Source organism: Schistocerca nitens, chromosome 1 (assembly GCF_023898315.1).
Source record: "Schistocerca nitens isolate TAMUIC-IGC-003100 chromosome 1, iqSchNite1.1, whole genome shotgun sequence".
In the NCBI taxonomy this organism is placed as follows: Eukaryota; Metazoa; Arthropoda; class Insecta; order Orthoptera; family Acrididae; genus Schistocerca; species Schistocerca nitens.
Window position 1 is genome coordinate 781493004 of NC_064614.1, and position 23463 is coordinate 781516466.

A 23463-nucleotide genomic window follows, 5' to 3' on the forward strand; every position below is an offset into this window, starting at 1 on the left:
CTGGTGTGTGTTACACCTTAACTAGTCCACAGTGCATACAAACAAAACATGAAAACAATCGTACATACATAAGAAAGACAAAATGTGACGTTCGTTGTGTTCAGCTTGTATGTAGTGTAATTAATAGAGGCGATAATTAAAGACTTTAATGGAGAGAGAATTTGATAAAATTAATGCGTCACTACAGAGAATTGCATAATTATTCATAAAATGCGTAGGTTCATCTGGAAAATATGCACGGTCTAGTGTGTAACGACAAGAAGAGCGACCTGCTAACCTTACCTTGCCGGGCACTTGCCAAGAAAAAATACGATAATCATCAATAAGTAGTCATGTGAATATAATTGCAGAAATGTTCATAAAAATTAGCAAATAGCATTACGGCGTGATAAATCATAAAGTATGTTCACTCAATAAAGGGTTTTATGTTTGACCAATGGTGGTTGCCTTTCGATTTCCTGGTTCTCAGAGTTTCGACGTGTACAACATTGGGGTGAGGAATGCTGCGAATCCGATACGGACCTGCGTACAGAAGTTCAAATTTACTGCACTTACCTTTTAATTTGCTGGATAAATAGTGTGTTCGTACTAATATCTTCTGTCCAACGTGAAAGTCTCGGCGTCTACAAACCTGTTTTTTGCTGTCTTCTCCGGCGCTCTGCGGCACGTTTGATGTTGTTCAGCGCAATGTCAATTATTTCGTGGTGTCGTAATCGACGAGATGTAGGAAATGTTACTAATTCTTTAATTTTGTTTGATGGATCAACGTTTTTCAGTATTACAGACGGAGATAGCATAGTGGATTCATTTGGAATGGAATTAATTACATCTTGGAATGAGTGTATGTATGTGTCCCAATTAACATGTCTTTTGTGGCAGTATATTCTACACAGTTTACCAATTTCTTTCATTAATCGTTCACAAGGGTTCGAAGAAGCGTGGTACTTGGATATATAAATCGGAGAAATGTTTTTAGCTCGTAACATGCGTGTCCATATTGCAGAACGAAATTGTGATCCATTATCTGAAATTACTTTCATCACATGCCCTACATGAAATAGAAAATGTTTTACAAATGCTTTCGAAACAGTTTTAGCAGTAGCTTTGCGTAACGGAGTGAAAGTAACAAATTTTGAAGTGAGTTCAACAGCGACAAAGATGTAGCAAAAACCTCTATTCGTTCTCGGAATTGGACCAAAAATGTCTACTGCGGCCATATGTCTTAATTTAACAGGTACAATGGGGTATAATGGAGGATTATGTGAAGTTGTGTCAGACTTAGCTTTCTGGCAAATTTTACATGACGCTAAAACTCGTCGTATACGTTTTTCCATGTTTGTAAAATAACAGTTCTGTCTCAATATAAGAAAACATTTTCTTGCTCCGTAATGTGCGTAGCTTAAATGCGTGTACCATATTAATTTGTTAACCAGTTCGTCAGGAATGCATAATAACCAATTGTTGCTGTCAGGATGAGAGCGGCGAAACAGAATGTCATTGCGTACAGTGTAGTGGTTCCTAATCGTAACATTATTCTTATTTTGCCAAAGATGTTTAATTTCTTTCCACACATTGTCTTTGCTTTGCTCTCGTGCTATGTCCTGTAATGACGACGAAATAAAATTTTCAAATGCTACTTGCTGAATGTACATGACACTGAAATTTGCTTTGCAGAAGTTGGTTGCTACGTCTTGCTGATTGTTGCTGAGAGAACGAGAAAGTGCGTCTGCTATAACATTTTGTGTGCCGGGAATGTGAACAATCCTAAAATTAAATTCCTGTAAATAAAGTTTCCATCTACTTAACCTGTCGTGAGTAAATTTAGCTGAAAGTAAAAATTGTATCGCTCTATGATCTGTGTAAACGGTGGTGTGTCTTCCATAAAGAATGTGTCGAAATCTCGTAAATGCCCAAACAACACATAATGTTTCCAATTCTGTGACGGAATAATTTCGTTCAGCAGGTGACAAAATGCGACTTGCAAATGCGATGTTTTTAATTACTGTTGAGCCATCTTCTTCTATTTCCTGAAAAATATGTACGCCTAAAGCTGTGTTGGAACTGTCGGTGGCAATGGAAAAATTTCGAGTAAGATCTGGGTGTGATAAAAGTGGTGCATTCAACAAAGCATGTTTCAGGTTCATAAATTCAGAGTGTGCTTGCTTATCCCATGACCAAATAGTGTTTTTACCCGTTAATTGGCATAGTCTAGGTGTGTCTAAAGCAGAATGATGAATAAATTTACGAAAAAAGTTAATTAAGCCCAAAAAACTACGTAATTGCTTCTTCGTCGTAGGAACAGTAATATCACGTAGAGCTTGAAGTTTCTCCGGATCAGGTGCTATGCCTTCTGCTGAAATTACGTGTCCAAGAAATTTTATGGAAGTTTTGCCAAAGTGCGATTTACTTAGGTTAACTGTAAGTCCTTGTGCATGAAAAGTTTGCAACAGTCGTTCAAGAATCATATTGTGTTCAGACCAGTTAGCTTCTGCAATAAGAATGTCATCTACGTACGTCGTGATTCTGTCTTTAAGTTCTGTCGGAAGTATTGTGTTCAAACCGCGAATAAAAGCTGCAGAAGAAATAGTTAAGCCGAATGGTAATTTGCAAAATTGATAACAGTCACCAAAACAGAGAAATGCTGTGTACTTTCTGCAGTTCGGATGGAGCTGAATTTGCCAAAATCCCGATTTCAAATCTAATGTGGAATAAATAGCTGTACCGTGAAATTTTTGTAGAAGTTCTTCCAGTGTCTGTGGTCGATCGGTTTCATTAATAATAATGTCATTAATGTGACGTGAATCAAGTACAAGGCGAAGTGAGCCATCTTTTTTCTTAACAATATGCAGCGGGTTTATGTACGGACTAACTGCTGGTTCAATAATTCCTTGGTCGAGCATATCCTGCAATTCTTTTTTAACCTGTTCTCTATGGATATACGGAATGGGATAATGTTTAGCTTTAAATGTATCGTGCTGTTTCACTTGAAATTCATACATAAATCCGGACATAGTACCAGGAATGTTGTCGAAAACTGGAGCTTGTTCTAAAAGAATTTCGTGTAATTGCGTTCGTTCGTCATCTGTATTTGCACTGCTTTGTTTGACTTTATCGGAAATCATCGGCATTACGTCGTAGTCAGCTTCGTCTGGAATGTTATGTACGTACGTGTCTGTGAACAATGCGGGATTACAGTCTATGTTACGTGTTGCGGAAATGACCTCTGTGCGGTTAATTGTTTGTTCCTCCGCAGATAGTGAGTGCTGAAATTCTAAAGCAAGTTGTACATTTTCGTCCTTCAACATTAAATAAGAATTTTGAAAATCGACCACTGCGTCGTGTTGTATGAGAAAATTAGTACCTAAAATTACGTCTGTTGTCAATAAAGGAACAATCCAAAAATTTGAGTGAAAAGTATGACCTCCAATACAAAATGATAAATGCGTCTGTAATTTTACATCCACTCCTTTACTCGATACTGCTCCTTTCACTTTCGTTTTGCCTAATGGTAATGTGGAATAGGTGTTCTCTTTGTTACACTCGTTAAAAGTTTCCTCACTTATAACTGACATAGGTGATCCGGAATCAATTACTGCTGAAAATTTCGATGAACCAATTTTAATTTCGATGACAGGATGTGAAATAGTTTTCTGAACAACTGGTCTTTCCTGCAAAAGAGTGTCTCTGATATCGTCAAAAGTAATTACATTTTCGTGAACAACATTTTACGTGTCAAAAGTAGTGGTTGTATTACTGGAAGATGCTACCTGTACAGTATCTAGTCAGATTCTATCTGACGTGTTATTATTATCAGGAGGATGTTGTGGCATTTCTACTATTTGAACCGTTCTATTACTTCTCCCAGACGTATTACGCTCTGGATGATACCTACTGTCGGGTTCATTCATGAGAATAGGTTCTTGTGGATAATTCTGCTGTTGGTATGACCGACTGTTGTTAGATGTACGCTGAAAATTGTCGTCATTATTTTTACGTCTGTCGTAATAGTCATTCCTAAACGGTGCATTGCGATAGGAATTGAAATACTGTCTTCTCTGTACGTAGCTATTTCCTTGCTGCCGTGCGTCACTATTTGTTGGATCCGATACTATACGTGCACGCGGCGAAACATTAAAGCCTGGTTGACCTTGTGCATTACATTGTTGGTTACGTATGCTAACCGGCTGGTTTTCATGCTGTTGTGGTGGAAAACGTCTATTGTTACTAAAAGGTGGTTCCTGTTGCTGAAAATTTTGATGATATTGATAATGAGAATTTTGCCTGTTATTAAAGTTCTGGTGGTTGTCGGTCCTAAAGCGCCTGTTACCTCTCCTATTGAAATTACGTGTCTGATCATAATTGCTGTACGTTTGTTGGCCTTGATTGTTATACGAAAAATTTTTGTTTACAAAGGAATAATCAGATTGTTGTACTTCCAAGAGCTGTAACAGATCTCTGAATGCCGAAATATTTTCTTTTTGTTGACCTGTTAGAAGTGACACTCTTAATGACCGTGGTAATTTAGAGATGCATAATTGAATAAGTGCAGATTCACTGTACGGTTCACTTAGGTACTGGTTCTGTTGCACCATGTGCTCAAAAAATTGCGTCACACTGGGAAAATTGGAGTTCTCATAATTCGGTAAACTAATTAGCTGATCTTTAATTCCGCGCTGTGTCGTCTTCGACCAGTACGCTGACAGAAAAGCATTCTGAAATTCCTCTACTGAATAACATTGTCTCGCGATCGGCCTCATACGAGTTGCCTGTTCGCCTTCCAAAAAGCTGCAAATAAATTCAAGTTTGTGTGTTACGGGCCAAGTCGGTGGAAAAGCAAAACTAAATTGTTGTATCCAATCTAGCGGGTGAATCTGTGTTCTGTCGTTTTTAAACACTTTAAACTTTCTCACTGACAGAAAATGTTTGTAATCGAAATTATCGTCTCTGTGTGATGGAACAGGTTCAGGATTGTAAGAGAATCTATTGAACTGTGGTTGTTCGGACTCTAAGTCTCGTACTCTCTGTAGATTACCCAAATTATACGCGTTGCGCGAGTCTGGCAAATGTTTGAAAAGTGGCGTCTGCTGTGCTGTGTTATTAACTGAAGTGTTTTTCATCTCTGTTACCTCCTGCTGTAAACTTGACAATTTTCTACGCAAGGTGTTATTAGACGAATCGATCTCATTAATTGTCTGCTGTAGATTTTGAAATTCAGGTGTTTGGTTAAATGAAACCGGTGAAGTATCGTCTGATTTATTGTCATTAGTACTTTCGATGACGTCAATACGACTGGCCAATTCATCATATTTTTCAGTCAGTATTTTTGCCTGATCATCGGTTTTAGTGTCAGTGGAATTAATCTGGTTTTAAAATTTACGTGTAGTTTCGTTCAGTTTTCTAACGTCAGCTTTGACGACATCGGAATCCTGTGTTAGTTCTAATTGTTCGAGTCTGTCGGTCACTGTTTGAATATCTATTGTGTGTGTATCTGTTTTTGATTTAAGATCCGAAATTTCGTCTCGTAATTCTGTGTTCGACTGTTTGAATGTATTAATTTCGTCGGACACTGTGGCAATATTATTGTCTACATATGTTTTTGCCTTCGCAAACATTTTACGTTTGTCTTCTTGTCTCTGTGCAGTGATAGTTTCCATTACTTCACGTTTTACTTTATTTTGATCCTCAATAAATTCGCGGAAACGCGTATCACTGTTTTGTATGTGAAGACTAAGACGTTCGTTAATTTGAGTATTCTGTTGTTCGAATTTCGTGTCAATCTTTTCATCCACTGTGCGCGAAAGTTCTGCAGTCATTGCTTTAAACTCGTCGCGTAATTGTATAGCTTTTTCAGAGCATTGTTTAGCGACTCCGCTAATTTCCTCTCTAAGTGTTTCTGTTGTAGCTGTTTGCATTTCCCTTAATTCTTGCGCAATAGATCTAATTTCTTCGCTACTTTTTTTTGAACAAGCTTCAATTTCCTCGCGCAACTGTATCTTGGTGTCATGACACTGCGCGGCAACGGCACTAATTTGTTCACTAAGCTGCCTGGAATTGTTGTCTAATTTTTCATTTAAGTATTGTTTGAGATTTTCGTTATCTTGTTTGTTCTGTTCTCTAATTTGTCTAGAATTGTTGTCTAATTTTTCACTCTGTTGTTTACCCTGTTGTAGCAATATTGCCATAATTTGTTCTAAGGTAACATTACCTACTCTATTTTCTGTACTGTTTAAAGGTGGTTCTGGAATTGTCTCGCTTTCCGTAACCATATGGTTATTCTGAGATTCACAAGAAGGTTTGTCAGTCGGATGTACACTGTCAGACATTATTTCGGAATTAAATAAATCCGGCGTACTTTCAGTACACTGATCATTTTCATTCGAAAAATTTGTCTGTACGTTACTTGAATTTTCCAAACCGGGTGTGTTATGCTGGTCAGCGCTCATTACAATAGAGCTCCCCGCGTCATCCATTGTCGTCAAATCAACAGAGGACATAACCGATTTCGTTTGTTCATCATTAAGACAAAAATCATCGTTAGTGGTTGAAAAGCATTGATTGTCGGTGCACGCAGGATTGTCATCATTACACTGCGTGTCACAATTACTATCAGTCACGTTGTTTAAATCGGTAATTTCATTCAAAATACCTCGCGATACACTATTCACAGTCTTTCGCGGCATTTTTACAACAGTCACAATTATTCAAAAAAGAAATAAGCACAAATACAAAAGCAACACACAAATACAACAGAGCAACGAATTGCCGATGATCTGAGGAAAGAAAGTAACAAATTAGTAAAAGCGTTGTGTCAAATTATAATTATATTTAAGCAAATAAGAGCAGATATCTGACTGTTTTTCAAAAGATTCTCACGAAATACGATCCTGGACTGGGTGTCGCCAAGTGTAATCTCCCCACAAAATTTTCAAAGACAATAATTATTAGTAATGGAGCCAGAGCTAAGTGTAACCTCCCCACAAAAATTTGAAAGAGAATATATTTATTAGAAATGGAGCCAAGTGTAACCTTCCCGCAAAAATATTAATGACAAAGACAATTAAATAAAAATTAGCTATCTGACCCAAGTATAAGTTCCCATTAAATAATGAAAGATAATCCCATGACAATGAAACTATAGTGATAATCAAAACTCAATTAAACCGAAATGTCGGTCTTTGGCCCTGTGCAAAAATCAGAATTAATTTCTTACCTTAGTATAACTGTATGTGAAATATCTGCTCTTATTCTGCGCCATAGCTTGGAGGAAATGCATCGGAATAATTAAAATTTTTTTAAGTTAATTGAAACTTTTGTTTAAAGGAAATGGAAGGAAATCGAATGATTCTTTTGTTAAAAATTGCTTTGAAATCAAAATTATTATTGGGGCGATTATTGCACAAATTAGTTACAGTTAATTTACATCATTAGCTGAGCGCAATGCTGCTTAATAATGTACCTTGTCCTGAATCTCGACCATTGCGGTGCCGACGCCCGCCGACTGCTCTGGGCTACCACTACTGACAGACTGCTCTTCGCAACTACTAACGACAGACTGACTGCTCGCTACTGCGAGTGGAGCGCAACTGCACCAACTACATGCTCTCTGGTCAGAGATTCTGTGGCTCGCCATCGCTGCCATCGAGTACATACGCCTTTCAAAGGGCGAAGAGACAGACAACGCTATGTCATCATAAAACACCCAAGGCCGAAGGAAACACTAGAATAGGGTGACCAAACGTCCCGGAAAACCGGGATTGTTCCGGTTTTCATCCCCGTGTTCCGGTGTCCCGAAAATTTGTTTCGGGACGCTCAAAAGTCCCGGAAATCAGTTTTTAAATACATTACGTGAAACTTTCTCAAATTTTTGGGATTTCGCTATATTAAAGGAAATACAACACAAGAAATTAATATATTTTAGCTTATTTGTCTAAAACCTCCATTGTCCAATACTAGTAATCACAGTATCAGTATTGATACACTCAGGCAATAATTTACTTTGAGCGGTACTTTGGCCAACAAGTAGTAAGTTGTATTATTGTAACAGAGCTATGAAACCGTCCGATTGTCGCGCCACTTACTCACACACTCATTGTCAGAACAGTGTAGTAGTTGATGTTTTGACGGACAAACTGCAATAGTTTTTTTTTTCATTTTAGTGGTATTATTGCGGCAGTACTGTGAAACGCAATGCCGAAACGTGCCTGCAAGTTCAGTGACTGTTATTCCAAGGAATGGAATTTCATTAAGAAAGGTCGTTTTGATTACGAAGCAGAGTGTTCCGTATGTAACTGTTTTATTAGTATAAGCCTTGGTGGACGTTCCGACATAGTTGATCACATCAGGTCACAGAAGCACATTAACAGATACAGTGCACCGTCCTGCAGTAAAACTCTACAAAATTATTTTGTGAAACATCAGTCAAGTAAAGAGACGAAAGTTCGAGCAGCCGAGCTTACACTAGCCTACCACACAGTAAAACATCACCAAACTTATAGATCTAGTAACTGTACTAATAAGCTTAACAGCATTATGTTCGATGATTCTTCCATTGCAAAAAAGTTTCGTTCAGCAAGAACTAAAGTGTCAGCCTTAGTGAAAGGAGTTATTGCTCCCCAGGGTGTAAAGGAAAGCCCTGAATACATCAAAATAGTCTTCTTTCTACGGGATATCCACCGATGCCAGCAATCATAAGGCCACTAAAATATTTCCGTTTGTTGTTCAGTTTTTCGATATTAATCAGGGAATTCAGACCAAACTTTCGAAGGTAAGTTCCCTACCTAATGAGACATCTGACGAAATTTCAAGATTTTGTATGAATACTATCGAAATGCTTGATCTTGAGAAAAATAACTGTGTGGCATTTTGTGGAGACAACACCAACACAAACTTTGGTGGTTTAAAAAGACAAGGCAAATGCAACGTATTTACCAAATTAAAGGCAACATTGTATGAAAACATTGAAGGCATACGGTCTCCTGTACATGTTTTACGCAATAGCGTGCAGACATCTGCTGACAGTTTAAGCTGTGATGTGGAAACTATCGTAATGAAGGTATACTCACACTTTTACATATATACTGTTAGAACAGAGAGGCTTAAGGAGTTCTGTGATTATGTGGGAACTGAATATATGAATGTAATGTTTCACTCGAAAACTCGCTGGTTATCACTGTTTCCAGCAGTTGAAAGAGTAATCCGCCTGTTTGAACCGTTAAAAGATTTTTTCCTAAATGAAGACAAAGCCCCCAAAATATTGGTTCAGTTTTTCAGTAACCCTTTAAGTGAAGCCTACTTGGTTCATTCACAGTCAGCTTAACACTTTGCAGCATGGGGTAAAGGAAATTGAGGGAAGCACGAAAAGTGTAATAGAGGTAAATGATGTTTTGAAAAATACTCTGGAAACTGTTACTAAGAGGAGAGAACAGCAGTTCATTTCTTCAGAAGTATCAGAAGCAGTGGAAAGGAGTTTTAGGGAAGAAGTTAGCAAGTTATATGACACTTGTGTAGAATATCTCAGCAAGTGGAGCGCCTCATATTTACCCTCATCGCTTGTGTTTGATTGGATGTTACTGAAGAGAGTGCGAAAATGGAAAAGTGTTGAAGAGACAGTTTCTTATTTGAAGAGTAAAGAGATTGAAATCGATGATTCCATTCTCTTTGATCAGTGCGGCATACTGACAAATTTTGTTGAAGAAAGTCTTCACAAGTGGAATGATGAAAAAAAATACCATTGGAATGTCATGAGAAGTGGGTGAGTTTTTTTAAAAGCTGTGACTGTCTTCAGCATTACTCTGAGTTGGTAATAATTGAAGGTATTTACTTGTAATCCCAGTCCATAATGCCAATGTGGAAAGAATATTTTCGTTCATGAATATCCAGTGGACTTCAAAAATGGTTCAAATGGCTCCGAGCACTATGGGACTCAACTGCTGAGGTCATAAGTCCCCTAGAACTTAGAACTACTTAAACCTAACTAACCTAAGGACAACACACACATCCATGCCCGAAGCAGGATTCGAACCTGCGACCGTAGCGGTCACGCGGTTCCAGACTGTAGCGCCAGAACCGCTCGGCCACCAGCGGCCGACTCCAGTGGACTGATGAAAGAAACATAATGGAGGTGGACTCTGTTGAAGCAATCCTGCGGATCCTGTACAACTACAAAATGGATTGTGCCGAGTTTTATCACTGTGTCTCAAAGAACAAATATATGCCGGAATGACATTTTCACTCTGCAGCGGAATGTGCGCTGATATGAAACTTCCTGGCAGATTAAAACTGTGTGCCCGACCGAGACTCGAACTCGGGACCTTTGCCTTTCGCGGGCAAGTGCTCTACCAACTGAGCTACCGAAGCACGACTCACGCCCGGTACTCACAGCTTTACTTCTGCCAGTATCTCGTCTCCTACCTTCCAAACTTTACAGAAGCTCTCCTGCGAACCTTGCAGAACTAGCACTCCTGAAAGAAAGGATATAGCGGAGACATGGCTTAGCCACAGCCTGGGGGATGTTTCCAGAATGACATTTTCACTCTGCAGCGGAGTGTGCGCTGATATGAAACTTCCTGGCAGATTAAAACTGTGTGCCCGACCGAGACTCGAACTCGGGACCTTTGCCTTTCGCGGGCAAGTGCTCTACTAACTGAGCTACCGAAGCACGACTCACGCCCGGTACTCACAGCTTTACTTCTGCCAGTATCTCGTCTCCTACCTTCCAAACTTTACAGAAGCTCTCCTGCGAACCTTGCAGAACTAGCACTCCTGAAAGAAAGGATATAGCGGAGACATGGCTTAGCCACAGCCTGGGGGATGTTTCCAGAATGACATTTTCACTCTGCAGCGGAGTGTGCGCTGATATGAAACTTCCTGGCAGATTAAAACTGTGTGCCCGACCGAGACTCGAACTCGGGACCTTTGCCTTTCGCGGGCAAGTGCTCTACCAACTGAGCTACCGAAGCACGACTCACGCCCGGTACTCACAGCTTTACTTCTGCCAGTATCTCGTCTCCTACCTTCCAAACTTTACAGAAGCTCTCCTGCGAACCTTGCAGAACTAGCACTCCTGAAAGAAAGGATATAGCGGAGACATGGCTTAGCCACAGCCTGGGGGATGTTTCCAGAATGACATTTTCACTCTGCAGCGGAGTGTGCGCTGATATGAAACTTCCTGGCAGATTAAAACTGTGTGCCCGACCGAGACTCGAACTCGGGACCTTTGCCTTTCGCGGGCAAGTGCTCTACCAACTGAGCTACCGAAGCACGACTCACGCCCGGTACTCACAGCTTTACTTCTGCCAGTATCTCGTCTCCTACCTTCCAAACTTTACAGAAGCTCTCCTGCGAACCTTGCAGAACTAGCACTCCTGAAAGAAAGGATATAGCGGAGACATGGCTTAGCCACAGCCTGGGGGATGTTTCCAGAATGACATTTTCACTCTGCAGCGGAGTGTGCGCTGATATGAAACTTCCTGGCAGATTAAAACTGTGTGCCCGACCGAGACTCGAACTCGGGACCTTTGCCTTTCGCGGGCAAGTGCTCTACCAACTGAGCTACCGAAGCACGACTCACGCCCGGTACTCACAGCTTTACTTCTGCCAGTATCTCGTCTCCTACCTTCCAAACTTTACAGAAGCTCTCCTGCGAACCTTGCAGAACTAGCACTCCTGAAAGAAAGGATATAGCGGAGACATGGCTTAGCCACAGCCTGGGGGATGTTTCCAGAATGACATTTTCACTCTGCAGCGGAGTGTGCGCTGATATGAAACTTCCTGGCAGATTAAAACTGTGTGCCCGACCGAGACTCGAACTCGGGACCTTTGCCTTTCGCGGGCAAGTGCTCTACCAACTGAGCTACCGAAGCACGACTCACGCCCGGTACTCACAGCTTTACTTCTGCCAGTATCTCGTCTCCTACCTTCCAAACTTTACAGAAGCTCTCCTGCGAACCTTGCAGAACTAGCACTCCTGAAAGAAAGGATATAGCGGAGACATGGCTTAGCCACAGCCTGGGGGATGTTTCCAGAATGACATTTTCACTCTGCAGCGGAGTGTGCGCTGATATGAAACTTCCTGGCAGATTAAAACTGTGTGCCCGACCGAGACTCGAACTCGGGACCTTTGCCTTTCGCGGGCAAGTGCTCTACCAACTGAGCTACCGAAGCACGACTCACGCCCGGTACTCACACCTTTACTTCTGCCAGTATCTCGTCTCCTACCTTCCAAACTTTACAGAAGCTCTCCTGCGAACCTTGCAGAACTAGCACTCCTGAAAGAAAGGATATAGCGGAGACATGGCTTAGCCACAGCCTGGGGGATGTTTCCAGAATGACATTTTCACTCTGCAGCGGAGTGTGCGCTGATATGAAACTTCCTGGCAGATTAAAACTGTGTGCCCGACCGAGACTCGAACTCGGGACCTTTGCCTTTCGCAGCAAGTGCTCTACCAACTGAGCCTTCGAAGCACGACTCACGCCCGGTACTCACAGCTTTACTTCTGCCAGTATCTCGTCTCCTACCTTCCAAACTTTACAGAAGCTCTCCTGCGAACCTTGCAGAACTAGCACTCCTGAAAGAAAGGATATAGCGGAGACATGGCTTAGCCACAGCCTGGGGGATGTTTCCAGAATGACATTTTCACTCTGCAGCGGAGTGTGCGCTGATATGAAACTTCCTGGCAGATTAAAACTGTGTGCCCGACCGAGACTCGAACTCGGGACCTTTGCCTTTCGCGGGCAAGTGCTCTACCAACTGAGCTACCGAAGCACGACTCACGCCCGGTACTCACAGCTTTACTTCTGCCAGTATCTCGTCTCCTACCTTCCAAACGAGACGAGATACTGGCAGAAGTAAAGCTGTGAGTACCGGGCGTGAGTCGTGCTTCGGTAGCTCAGTTGGTAGAGCACTTGCCCGCGAAAGGCAAAGGTCCCGAGTTCGAGTCTCGGTCGGGCACACAGTTTTAATCTGCCAGGAAGTTACATATCAGCGCACACTCCGCTGCAGAGTGAAAATGTCATTCTGGAAACATCCCCCAGGCTGTGGCTAAGCCATGTCTCCGCTATATCCTTTCTTTCAGGAGTGCTAGTTCTGCAAGGTTCGCAGGAGAGCTTCTGTAAAGTTTGGAAGGTAGGAGACGAGATACTGGCAGAAGTAAAGCTGTGAGTACCGGGCGTGAGTCGTGCTTCGGTAGCTCAGTTGGTAGAGCACTTGCCCGCGAAAGGCAAAGGTCCCGAGTTCGAGTCTCGGTCGGGCACACAGTTTTAATCTGCCAGGAAGTTTCATATCAGCGCACACTCCGCTGCAGAGTGAAAATGTCATTCTGGAAACATCCCCCAGGCTGTGGCTAAGCCATGTCTCCGCTATATCCTTTCTTTCAGGAGTGCTAGTTCTGCAAGGTTCGCAGGAGAGCTTCTGTAAAGTTTGGAAGGTAGGAGACGAGATACTGGCAGAAGTAAAGGTGTGAGTACCGGGCGTGAGTCGTGCTTCGGTAGCTCAGTTGGTAGAGCACTTGCCCGCGAAAGGCAAAGGTCCCGAGTTCGAGTCTCGGTCGGGCACACAGTTTTAATCTGCCAGGAAGTTTCATATCAGCGCACACTCCGCTGCAGAGTGAAAATGTCATTCTGGAAACATCCCCCAGGCTGTGGCTAAGCCATGTCTCCGCTATATCCTTTCTTTCAGGAGTGCTAGTTCTGCAAGGTTCGCAGGAGAGCTTCTGTAAAGTTTGGAAGGTAGGAGACGAGATACTGGCAGAAGTAAAGCTGTGAGTACCGGGCGTGAGTCGTGCTTCGAAGGCTCAGTTGGTAGAGCACTTGCCCGCGAAAGGCAAAGGTCCCGAGTTCGAGTCTCGGTCGGGCACACAGTTTTAATCTGCCAGGAAGTTTCATATCAGCGCACACTCCGCTGCAGAGTGAAAATGTCATTCTGGAAACATCCCCCAGGCTGTGGCTAAGCCATGTCTCCGCTATATCCTTTCTTTCAGGAGTGCTAGTTCTGCAAGGTTCGCAGGAGAGCTTCTGTAAAGTTTGGAAGGTAGGAGACGAGATACTGGCAGAAGTAAAGCTGTGAGTACCGGGCGTGAGTCGTGCTTCGAAGGCTCAGTTGGTAGAGCACTTGCCCGCGAAAGGCAAAGGTCCCGAGTTCGAGTCTCGGTCGGGCACACAGTTTTAATCTGCCAGGAAGTTTCATATCAGCGCACACTCCGCTGCAGAGTGAAAATGTCATTCTGGAAACATCCCCCAGGCTGTGGCTAAGCCATGTCTCCGCTATATCCTTTCTTTCAGGAGTGCTAGTTCTGCAAGGTTCGCAGGAGAGCTTCTGTAAAGTTTGGAAGGTAGGAGACGAGATACTGGCAGAAGTAAAGCTGTGAGTACCGGGCGTGAGTCGTGCTTCGGTAGCTCAGTTGGTAGAGCACTTGCCCGCGAAAGGCAAAGGTCCCGAGTTCGAGTCTCGGTCGGGCACACAGTTTTAATCTGCCAGGAAGTTTCATATCAGCGCACACTCCGCTGCAGAGTGAAAATGTCATTCTGGAAACATCCCCCAGGCTGTGGCTAAGCCATGTCTCCGCTATATCCTTTCTTTCAGGAGTGCTAGTTCTGCAAGGTTCGCAGGAGAGCTTCTGTAAAGTTTGGAAGGTAGGAGACGAGATACTGGCAGAAGTAAAGCTGTGAGTACCGGGCGTGAGTCGTGCTTCGGTAGCTCAGTTGGTAGAGCACTTGCCCGCGAAAGGCAAAGGTCCCGAGTTCGAGTCTCGGTCGGGCACACAGTTTTAATCTGCCAGGAAGTTTCAACAAATATATGATCAAGAATGCTGGAGACAGTGGAAAATACCCTTTTCTCCAAGGACAGTCAATTCCATCTACAAGTGCTCAGTAATATTAAAGCTCATGTTAATATTAATTGATTAAGAGTTGAATGGCTGTAAAATTTTGTAAAATCGTAATACATTTCTTTATTACTCTATATGTTTATTAAATGTCATTAATTACACAGATAATCTAGATTATATCAATCTTTTGTGTCCTCTTGTTAGTTATAATAATCGGGTTAGCAAAGTGTATCAACAAAACATTATTATTTTAAATTAAGAAATCTGGGTACATGTGGAATGAGGTGTCCATTGTCACGCGGGTGACTGTGTCCCGGTTTGCACCGAAAATAATTTGGTCACCCTACACTAGAACCAAGGTAGACCTCCCAAAAAACATATGCACATTACAATACAAGAGGCTGTCGAACTACAAGCCGTGTCGGACGTCGTCAACACGACGAGGAAAGGTACATTGCCGGAAAAATACGCTGAACTCCAGGGCAGGAAACTGGGTTGTTAGCGGCCACAAGGCAGAAAATACCGCTGGTTGCTCTTCACTAATAAGAATAATACTAAATTCAATGGTGAATAACAAATAGAGAAAGACGGCTGCAATATTTCACGGCCTCGAAACACTTCACTACACTCTTTGCCACGAGGCTCAGTGGCTATGGGAGCAAAACCCGCCGAGATATCAGAATAGTAGAGGTTGTATTAGCAGTTAACTCTTCACTCAACGTAAACGTCCAGCGTTCGGTGTACAACGAAGTCGTCGCCCTCGCAGCTACCCCTCCTCCATTCCGACAGTGGCAGCACGCCGCCAGTGGCTGCCCTTGCGCTGCACGGACCACCTTCCTACTGTGCCCCCCAACCGAACTTTCGCAACTCTCTTCAAAACCAGTACGCAGACAGCATTAAAATAACTGCTCATTCAAAACCAGAAGATACACACGGATCGGGGAAAATGATTCCACCAACAACTCATAAGACTAAAACCAATCACAGCGAAACAACAAGGACGAATTATAAGTCGGCGCAAACTCAGAGAAGCCAGAAGCGGTCGGAAGACTAAATGCATGTCGTCCGCTGCGACGACCGACCGAATGACCAACCAACAGCCGACCCCACTCAAGTCAGTCACGGGAAAGATCCCAGTATAAATCGTAGACTGACAACTTATTGCCATGAGGTTACTTTGACGGACGGCCACACACAAACAGGTGAAAGTTGCACTACTCGAACATGACGGTCCATTCAACTAAAACTCGCTGAATCCGGTCCTTGACGTGATCGTGCACTCTTGCGACCACATCCTTCCGTCGGACAGTGCATGTGTGTCGCCAGTGGTTGGGCGAGTACTGGCTGTCCGAACCTCACTGCTGCAGGGTCCCAAGTCTCTCGCTCGACACACGACGACCCGGAAATACTAGAGGCAGCTCCAAAGATGGTACCACAGTACGCGCTATTGATAAGCGCTGCTGCTTCCACTCACGGACAGAGAAGGTGAGCAAACGTAGTGGCGCCAGTGAACACACTAAGGAAACGAGACGCCACTATCGCTATTACTAGATGCGAAGCTATGAACGGCGTCATCAAAAGCCGCACACGGCTCACCAAGCGTAACAAAGATGGTCGGGTGGCTTAAATGGAAATTATATGAATGCGTTTTGTCTGTTTTTTTTCGGCTATGTCATGTAATTGATTCACGCCGGTGGACAACGAATTCACCTTCTTAAGTGCGGATACAGAGTTACGTCCGGCATGCTGCAGGAATCTCCGAATATCGAGCATAGAGGATGATGTGTTGGTTTGAGAGACGCTCTACATCGTGGTCATCAGCTCCTGTAAAAGTTCCCAGTATGTCCCTTTCGTCCGCAGCTCGTGGTCGTGCGGTAGCGTTCTCGCTTCCTACACCCGGGTTCCCGGGTTCGATTCCCGGCGGGGTCAGGGATTTTCTCTGCCTCGTGATGACTGGGTGTTGTGTGCTGTCCTTAGGTTAGTTAGGTTTAAGTAGTTCTAAGTTCTAGGGGACTGATGACCATAGATGTTAAGTCCCATAGTGCTCAGAGCCATTTGAACCATTTTTTTCATGTCCCTTTCCAGTCTCACTAAGCCTGATGATGATGAGGAGATGAGGACAACACCCAGTCCCTGGAGGAGAAAATCCCCGACCAGAAATCGAACCCGGGATCCCTCTATCCATAGGCAGCAAAGCTAGCCAGTGGACCACAAGCTGCGGACTAGTATGGAGGGCATGGTCAGTGATTGCACTTAGGTGGTGCTCGGTAGGAGTTTGGGTCTACCGGGGGCGCGCCCTAGGCAGTCCGCACAGCTACGGTGAACTCTGTGTATGTGTGGCGCAGTGCTTAACTCAGTTGCCTTGTAAGCAGGAGATCCTGAGTTCGAATGTCACTCCAGCACACATTTTCACACGTCGCCGCTGATACGCGTCAGAATCACTCATCCCTTCCCTTCCTTTAATTCCTCCCTCCTCCACCTTCAATTTACGTTAAATGGATATCTTCGGAACAAATGCGAGGTTGACCTGGTGAAACTCTGTTCGTCAAATCTAGGGAACCAACATCCGTGGAGAACTACTTGGAAAGCCAGCCAGCTGATCAGCCCTCTGAATCTGCCACCACTCCAAGATGCTGTGTTGCAATCTCACCTGCACCACCGGTTCCACTCATGTGCAAAACCCAACCGGTCCACGCTACGTTGTCAATTCAGGTAGACCACGATTTATTATATCCGTAACAACTATTCATACCCTCTCCCTCCCCCACAAGAATCAAATATTGTGTAATGAATCGGAGTTTCGTGTATAAAACATATGCTAGGTTTGATTGCTTTGCAAATGAGTAATTGTACTAAATATCTTTGGTAATGCTTGCAGTCTTTGTGACTGAAGACGCTTAATTTAAATGTATGGTTTACCATTTACTTTACTTCATTGAATAGACAACTTTAGTACTTTATTCGAAAACTTTTGAAATAATGAGTGCAATGATTTGACGCTAGATAAGTTAACGTTGAAATTTTTCACAACAGTATATGTGGAAGGGGCTAAGATTGAGCGGCAAGAGGGCTGGAATGCAATTTTCCTGTGTCAATGTAAAGTCTTCTGATGTGTGCTTTTGGTGGATTTATGTGTGATGAAGACGGGATGCTGTGGGAATCTCGGATCGCTCTCAGAACGAGAACTTCCAACGCAAGATAAACAAAGGTTTATTGAGACGCTTATTAACCAAGCATTTTTACGGTGCACAAATACTCACCTCTAGGCATTGAAAACGCTCCTAAACAGAAAGCACGATGTACTGAACATCCTGAATGTTAGGTAATTCTACATTCTTTCTAGGTCATTGCCTCTAAATTTTAATCTTCTAGGTTCTCAGGCTGTTTCCTGTTATTCTTCAGTTTCTTCTTGCTCCATCAACGTTTTGATTATTCTGCTGGGATCTTCCTCAGGGCCGGCCGATGTGGCCGAGCGGTTCTAGGCGCTTCAGTCTGGAACCGCGTGACCGCTACGGTCGCAGGTTCGAATCCTGACTCGGGCATGGATGTGTGTGATGTACTTAGGTTAGTTAGATTTAAGTAGTTCTAAGTTCTATGGGAATGATGACCTCAGATGTTAAGTCCTATAGTGCTCAGAGCCATCTTCCTCAGGATTTTCTGGTGTTCACGGTTAGCTCAAAAATGGTTCAAATGGCTCTGAGCACTATGCGACTTAACTTCTGAGGTCATCAGTCGCCTAGAACTTAGAACTAATTAAACCTAACTAACCGAAGGACATCACACACATCCATGCCCGAGGCAGGATTCGAACCTGCGACCGTAGCGGTCGCTCGGCTCCAGACTGTAGCGCCCAGAACCGCACGGCTACTCCGGCCGGCCACGGTTAGCTGAACGATGTCAAAGACAAATGTCGCGATCGCTTATGAAAGAGAATTTTTCCGTGATTATTCTGAAGAACTGTGGTTAGGATACGATGCGAAACAGACAGAGCACAAAAGAGGAAATTTTTATCAAAATTTCGTAGTCATGTAGAGATGGCTCTCTAATTTGTTTGTATTCTTCGCGCACGGTTACTAGTAGTTTACTTAATTATTATAATTAAGGAGAACGAGCCACCTCTTTCTCATTGTTTTAGGTTTGTAATTTATCCCTTTCTGTTTTAATATGCTTCTTTTTAAATTGCCAACTGACTAATTCCTCCACGCATATTTCATATACTCCGCATTCAATATCAATTTTGTGCGGTAATTCTGACGAGAAGACTGTGTTTCGCCATCGTTAGTTCCTTCAGTTACTGACCATATAAGCAGATTCCTGGAACGAAATAAAATCCGTATTTTCCAGTTATTTAAAATGCTAGTTAACATAATTCTTTGTTAACTTGGTGTATTTTAAGACTACGTCAAAACAAACTGTTTTCTTGTTCCAGAAAGGGAATATTCATTTCATTCGGCGTGTGTAACAGCAGCTCTTTCTGAAACTGGAAGTAATTTCGCAGCCATTGCTTCTGCTTATAGCCGCCTTTCCGAAACAACTTCCCCCCTTAGCTGCGGCACTTGTTTTGGAAAACGTGTCCGACTAGAGGGCCGGAATTCCATTACTGTGCGGGCACTAACGTCATTATTCGAGTGTAAACGATATCGAACGCGTAGCATGAGCCGAACGCTGCGCTACCCTCACCCCCTCCCCCTCAGAACCGCCCGCTCCACCGCTAACGTGATGGAAAAATCACGAGGTTCGGTTATTGTTACCGACTGCTATCAATGAGATAAACAATTTCCACTGATGCTTCCCACTGATTCTGCCAACTCCCTGAATCAATTTCCTTCATCTGTATCGACGTCGACTTCAACAAAATAAAAATTTCACTGACACAGGCACGTCATTCCAATAATCCCTCTTTGTTTAGAAGAACGTATGAGTAAATCAGAGGTCTGCCCTAAACGTTTAGCTGTACGGCGATTTCGGGTATGTTGATACCCCACATCGTATTTTAAACGCTCACTGCTCTGTGCAGAACGCTAGACACAGAAATAAAGCTCTGATGGATTCTTACTTTTGGTGCCTGAGATTAATAACAAACGTAAAGTGTGTAAATAACGACAAAAAGTTAACCATTTTTCTTACATCTTTCACAGGCCTAATGATAAAACATTATCTCTTATTTCATACTATTATCTCACTGAGGAGCAAATATTGCACTATTTGTGTAGTCTGTTTTACAGCTCATGTAAGTGGATAGCTTGTGAATTGTAAATTCTACGTTATTTTAGAGATACATCAATTGATAACAAACTCATTGCTTCAATAATAGTGCATATGATGCGATCAACGTTAAAATAAAATGTTTGTAAAGCTTTCTCCTGCTCTTAACAGTGTTTCAGGACGTTGCCAATAGTTAGAACGCAGAGACGATTATGTAGAGAAGAGGACACCCCTTCTAGTTTAGGAGTCATTTATGATTCCTTAGACTGTAAATAAAAGATCTTAATAGATCTAAGATCTGATACTCGCTTGACGAAGCTCATGTTTAACCGTTTCCAGCACCGTTTATCAAGAAACTACTAACATCCTCAAAACAATATTTCGAGTAACTATGTTCATTCTCTAATCGAAATCAAAAGAAGAAACGGAAGTTAAATTCGTTATCCTCTTTTGCTCTGAGGTATTTCTGATTGTATGACACCACCTTCATAAAGTGATTCACACTACAGTATGAACGTTTCAACCATAACAGCAACGATCTCTCAAATTTGTGTGACATCGTTTGTGTGCGAGCTGTTTGCTGCACGAGTAAGAACCGGGAAAATTTAAGTATCGTAACATAATAATTATCACGATTAATTATCACATGGTGGATTTCTTTATGTGTTCATATTAGTTTCGTCCTCCTGCGAAGTTAACAAATACACCCAATCTACAATATGGTCCAGTAAACAAAGAAAACATATTTCTGCCTAGAATGCTATACTACCAGTATATTTCTGAGATTTGGAATGGTTTCTGCAAGTCTTTTCGAATTAATTAATACCATCTCTTTGGAATGTTTAATCTGTAGTATAATGACTGTCTGTTAACGTTCTGATCTTGAAAAAGTTATTTTTACTTTTTATTCGTAAGTAAAAGGGTCTGGAACGTGAGCACTAAATCCCAAAGTCTTCATGTGAAATTGGTTGTTAATCTACTCTCTACGCTTGAAGTGGTGGTTTCCGGAGCATGGCAACGACGTGCTATGTTGTATCTGCATTAATCCTGATGAAGTGCGTCATTCCTGCCATAGTAACATTACTTAAATTTACGTTGCAACACGTTTTAATTAAAAAAGAAATCACAATTCGTTGTTTTTTCGTTTGAAAATATTATTGTTCATTGTGCTTTTCAGTGTCAGCTGTTAACGTACACAACTAGTACCGATTGCACAGCTTCCCTCAATCATGTTACAGACTTCCTCAGATATTGACTTAATGTTTGTATTAGATGCATTATTTTACTTTTAATACTCGTGTTTTACTTGCACTCTTGATGTCTTATCCCAAATGTAAATTTCATAAGCCTTTCGCACACACTCCAACTACATCCATACCCAACTCCCTCAAATGGTTCAAATGGCTTTGGGCACTATGGGACTTAACTTCTGAGGTCATCAGTCCCTTAGAACTTAGAACTACTTAAGCATAACTAACCTAAGGACATCACATATATCCATGCCCGAGGCAAGATTCGAGCCTGCGACCGTAGCGGATGCGAGGTTCCAGACTGTAGCGCCTAGAACACCTCAGCCACTGCGGCCAGCGAAGTGTCATTCAGTTGACGCTAGAAGCCTCAGTCGGCTCAGCTAAAACTCGACTAACAGACCCGTTTTATGAACAGATCAAACACTCGTTTCATCATATGGTGGCCAGGGTAGGAAAGCTGTATGGAGCGGCGCTGTAGTACCAACTACTTCGGAATTGGAGTACATGTACCAGAATGACGATCATCCAGGAGAAAGTCGCTGAATTGCGAAGATATGTCGGGATTATAATGCATTCAGACAAAAAAGAACCACTTAAATAAAATTATTTCACAGAAAGTTGTCAATTTCCAGCTAAAATGTAAATCAAATATTAGGCAGAAAAACTTATACATCTGTCCGTTACATCGCTGTTCCGCGGGTAAACCGCGAATTTCCGAGTTTCTCAAACAGTAGCTGAGGGAAACAATAACTTTTGAACTTATGATGGTTAACCTTATGTCTGTGTTGTACGATATTAGTTCGTGTATTGAAAAATTTTTAAGGCATGCCTTTAAAACTGTATTGTACCCATCTGTTCTGTAGCTGTGTCATTGTGATCTTCGATCCATAGTCTAGCGTTAAAAGGTTTTGCTTTTCAAATTTAACCAAATATAACATTGATGATGATAATTTATGGCAATGTTTGCCGACAAGATAAAGAATGCAACCTTTAACACTTGATTGCGTACTCACGGCAGTTCTCCTTGGCAGTTTTTTGGTACGAATTGGAAAGAGAGAAAAATTAATGAATGATCGCCGATGCGTGGGTTCTCGATTGTGTTCAGGAGACGTACAGATTGATTGCGCGAAAATAGTTTCTCAAATGACCTCTTAACCCGTATTGCTTTCACGCAATCAGACTCTTCAATGAAATTACCTAAGCGACCTATTTGAATAAAAAAAAATTGGAAATGAATGCAAAACAGTGAAATTTTGTAAAAAAGTTGTCAGATCGGAAATTGAACACATTAATGGTCTCCCAAATAGAATCGAGACACCGCGATAAAGAGCGAACCTGTAACGAAGTTCAGTTAAACATAAACATTATTTGTGGTTAATTTAAAGAAAAGAATAAGCATAAATTTTCCGTACAGTGAAGCATCAATATATTCTCAAAGAACAAAGGCGTAAAACTATAAACATTAACAAATTTACAATGAATACAAAACTTACATTTTTATGTTTTTCTCATACATGGAGCAGTCCAACAATCGCTGCTTTTGTATGTGTGATATTTTGTAAAAATTAAATGTCCTGGCGTGCGCGTAAGTATTTTTTATCGTCACAAGGTTTACAAAAGCGTTTTTTTTCTTGGTGATAACGTGGTTTTTCACACTAAATGAAATATAACTTGTAGCGGTGCTGCACAACACGTCTTAACAAGTCGGCGACCAAACATCAAAGGTAATGAAGTACATGTTAACATATCGGCGACCAGAAGTACAACTAACTACACTCCTGGAAATTGAAATAAGAACACCGTGAATTCATTGTCCCAGGAAGGGGAAACTTTATTGACACATTCCTGGGGTCAGATACATCACATGATCACACTGACAGAACCACAGGCACATAGACACAGGCAACAGAGCATGCACAATGTCGGCACTAGTACAGTGTATATCCACCTTTCGCAGCAATGCAGGCTGCTATTCTCCCATGGAGACGATCGTAGAGATGCTGGATGTAGTCCTGTGGAACGGCTTGCCATGCCATTTCCACCTGGCGCCTCAGTTGGACCAGCGTTCGTGCTGGACGTGCAGACCGCGTGAGACGACGCTTCATCCAGTCCCAAACATGCTCAATGGGGGACAGATCCGGAGATCTTGCTGGCCAGGGTAGTTGACTTACACCTTCTAGAGCACG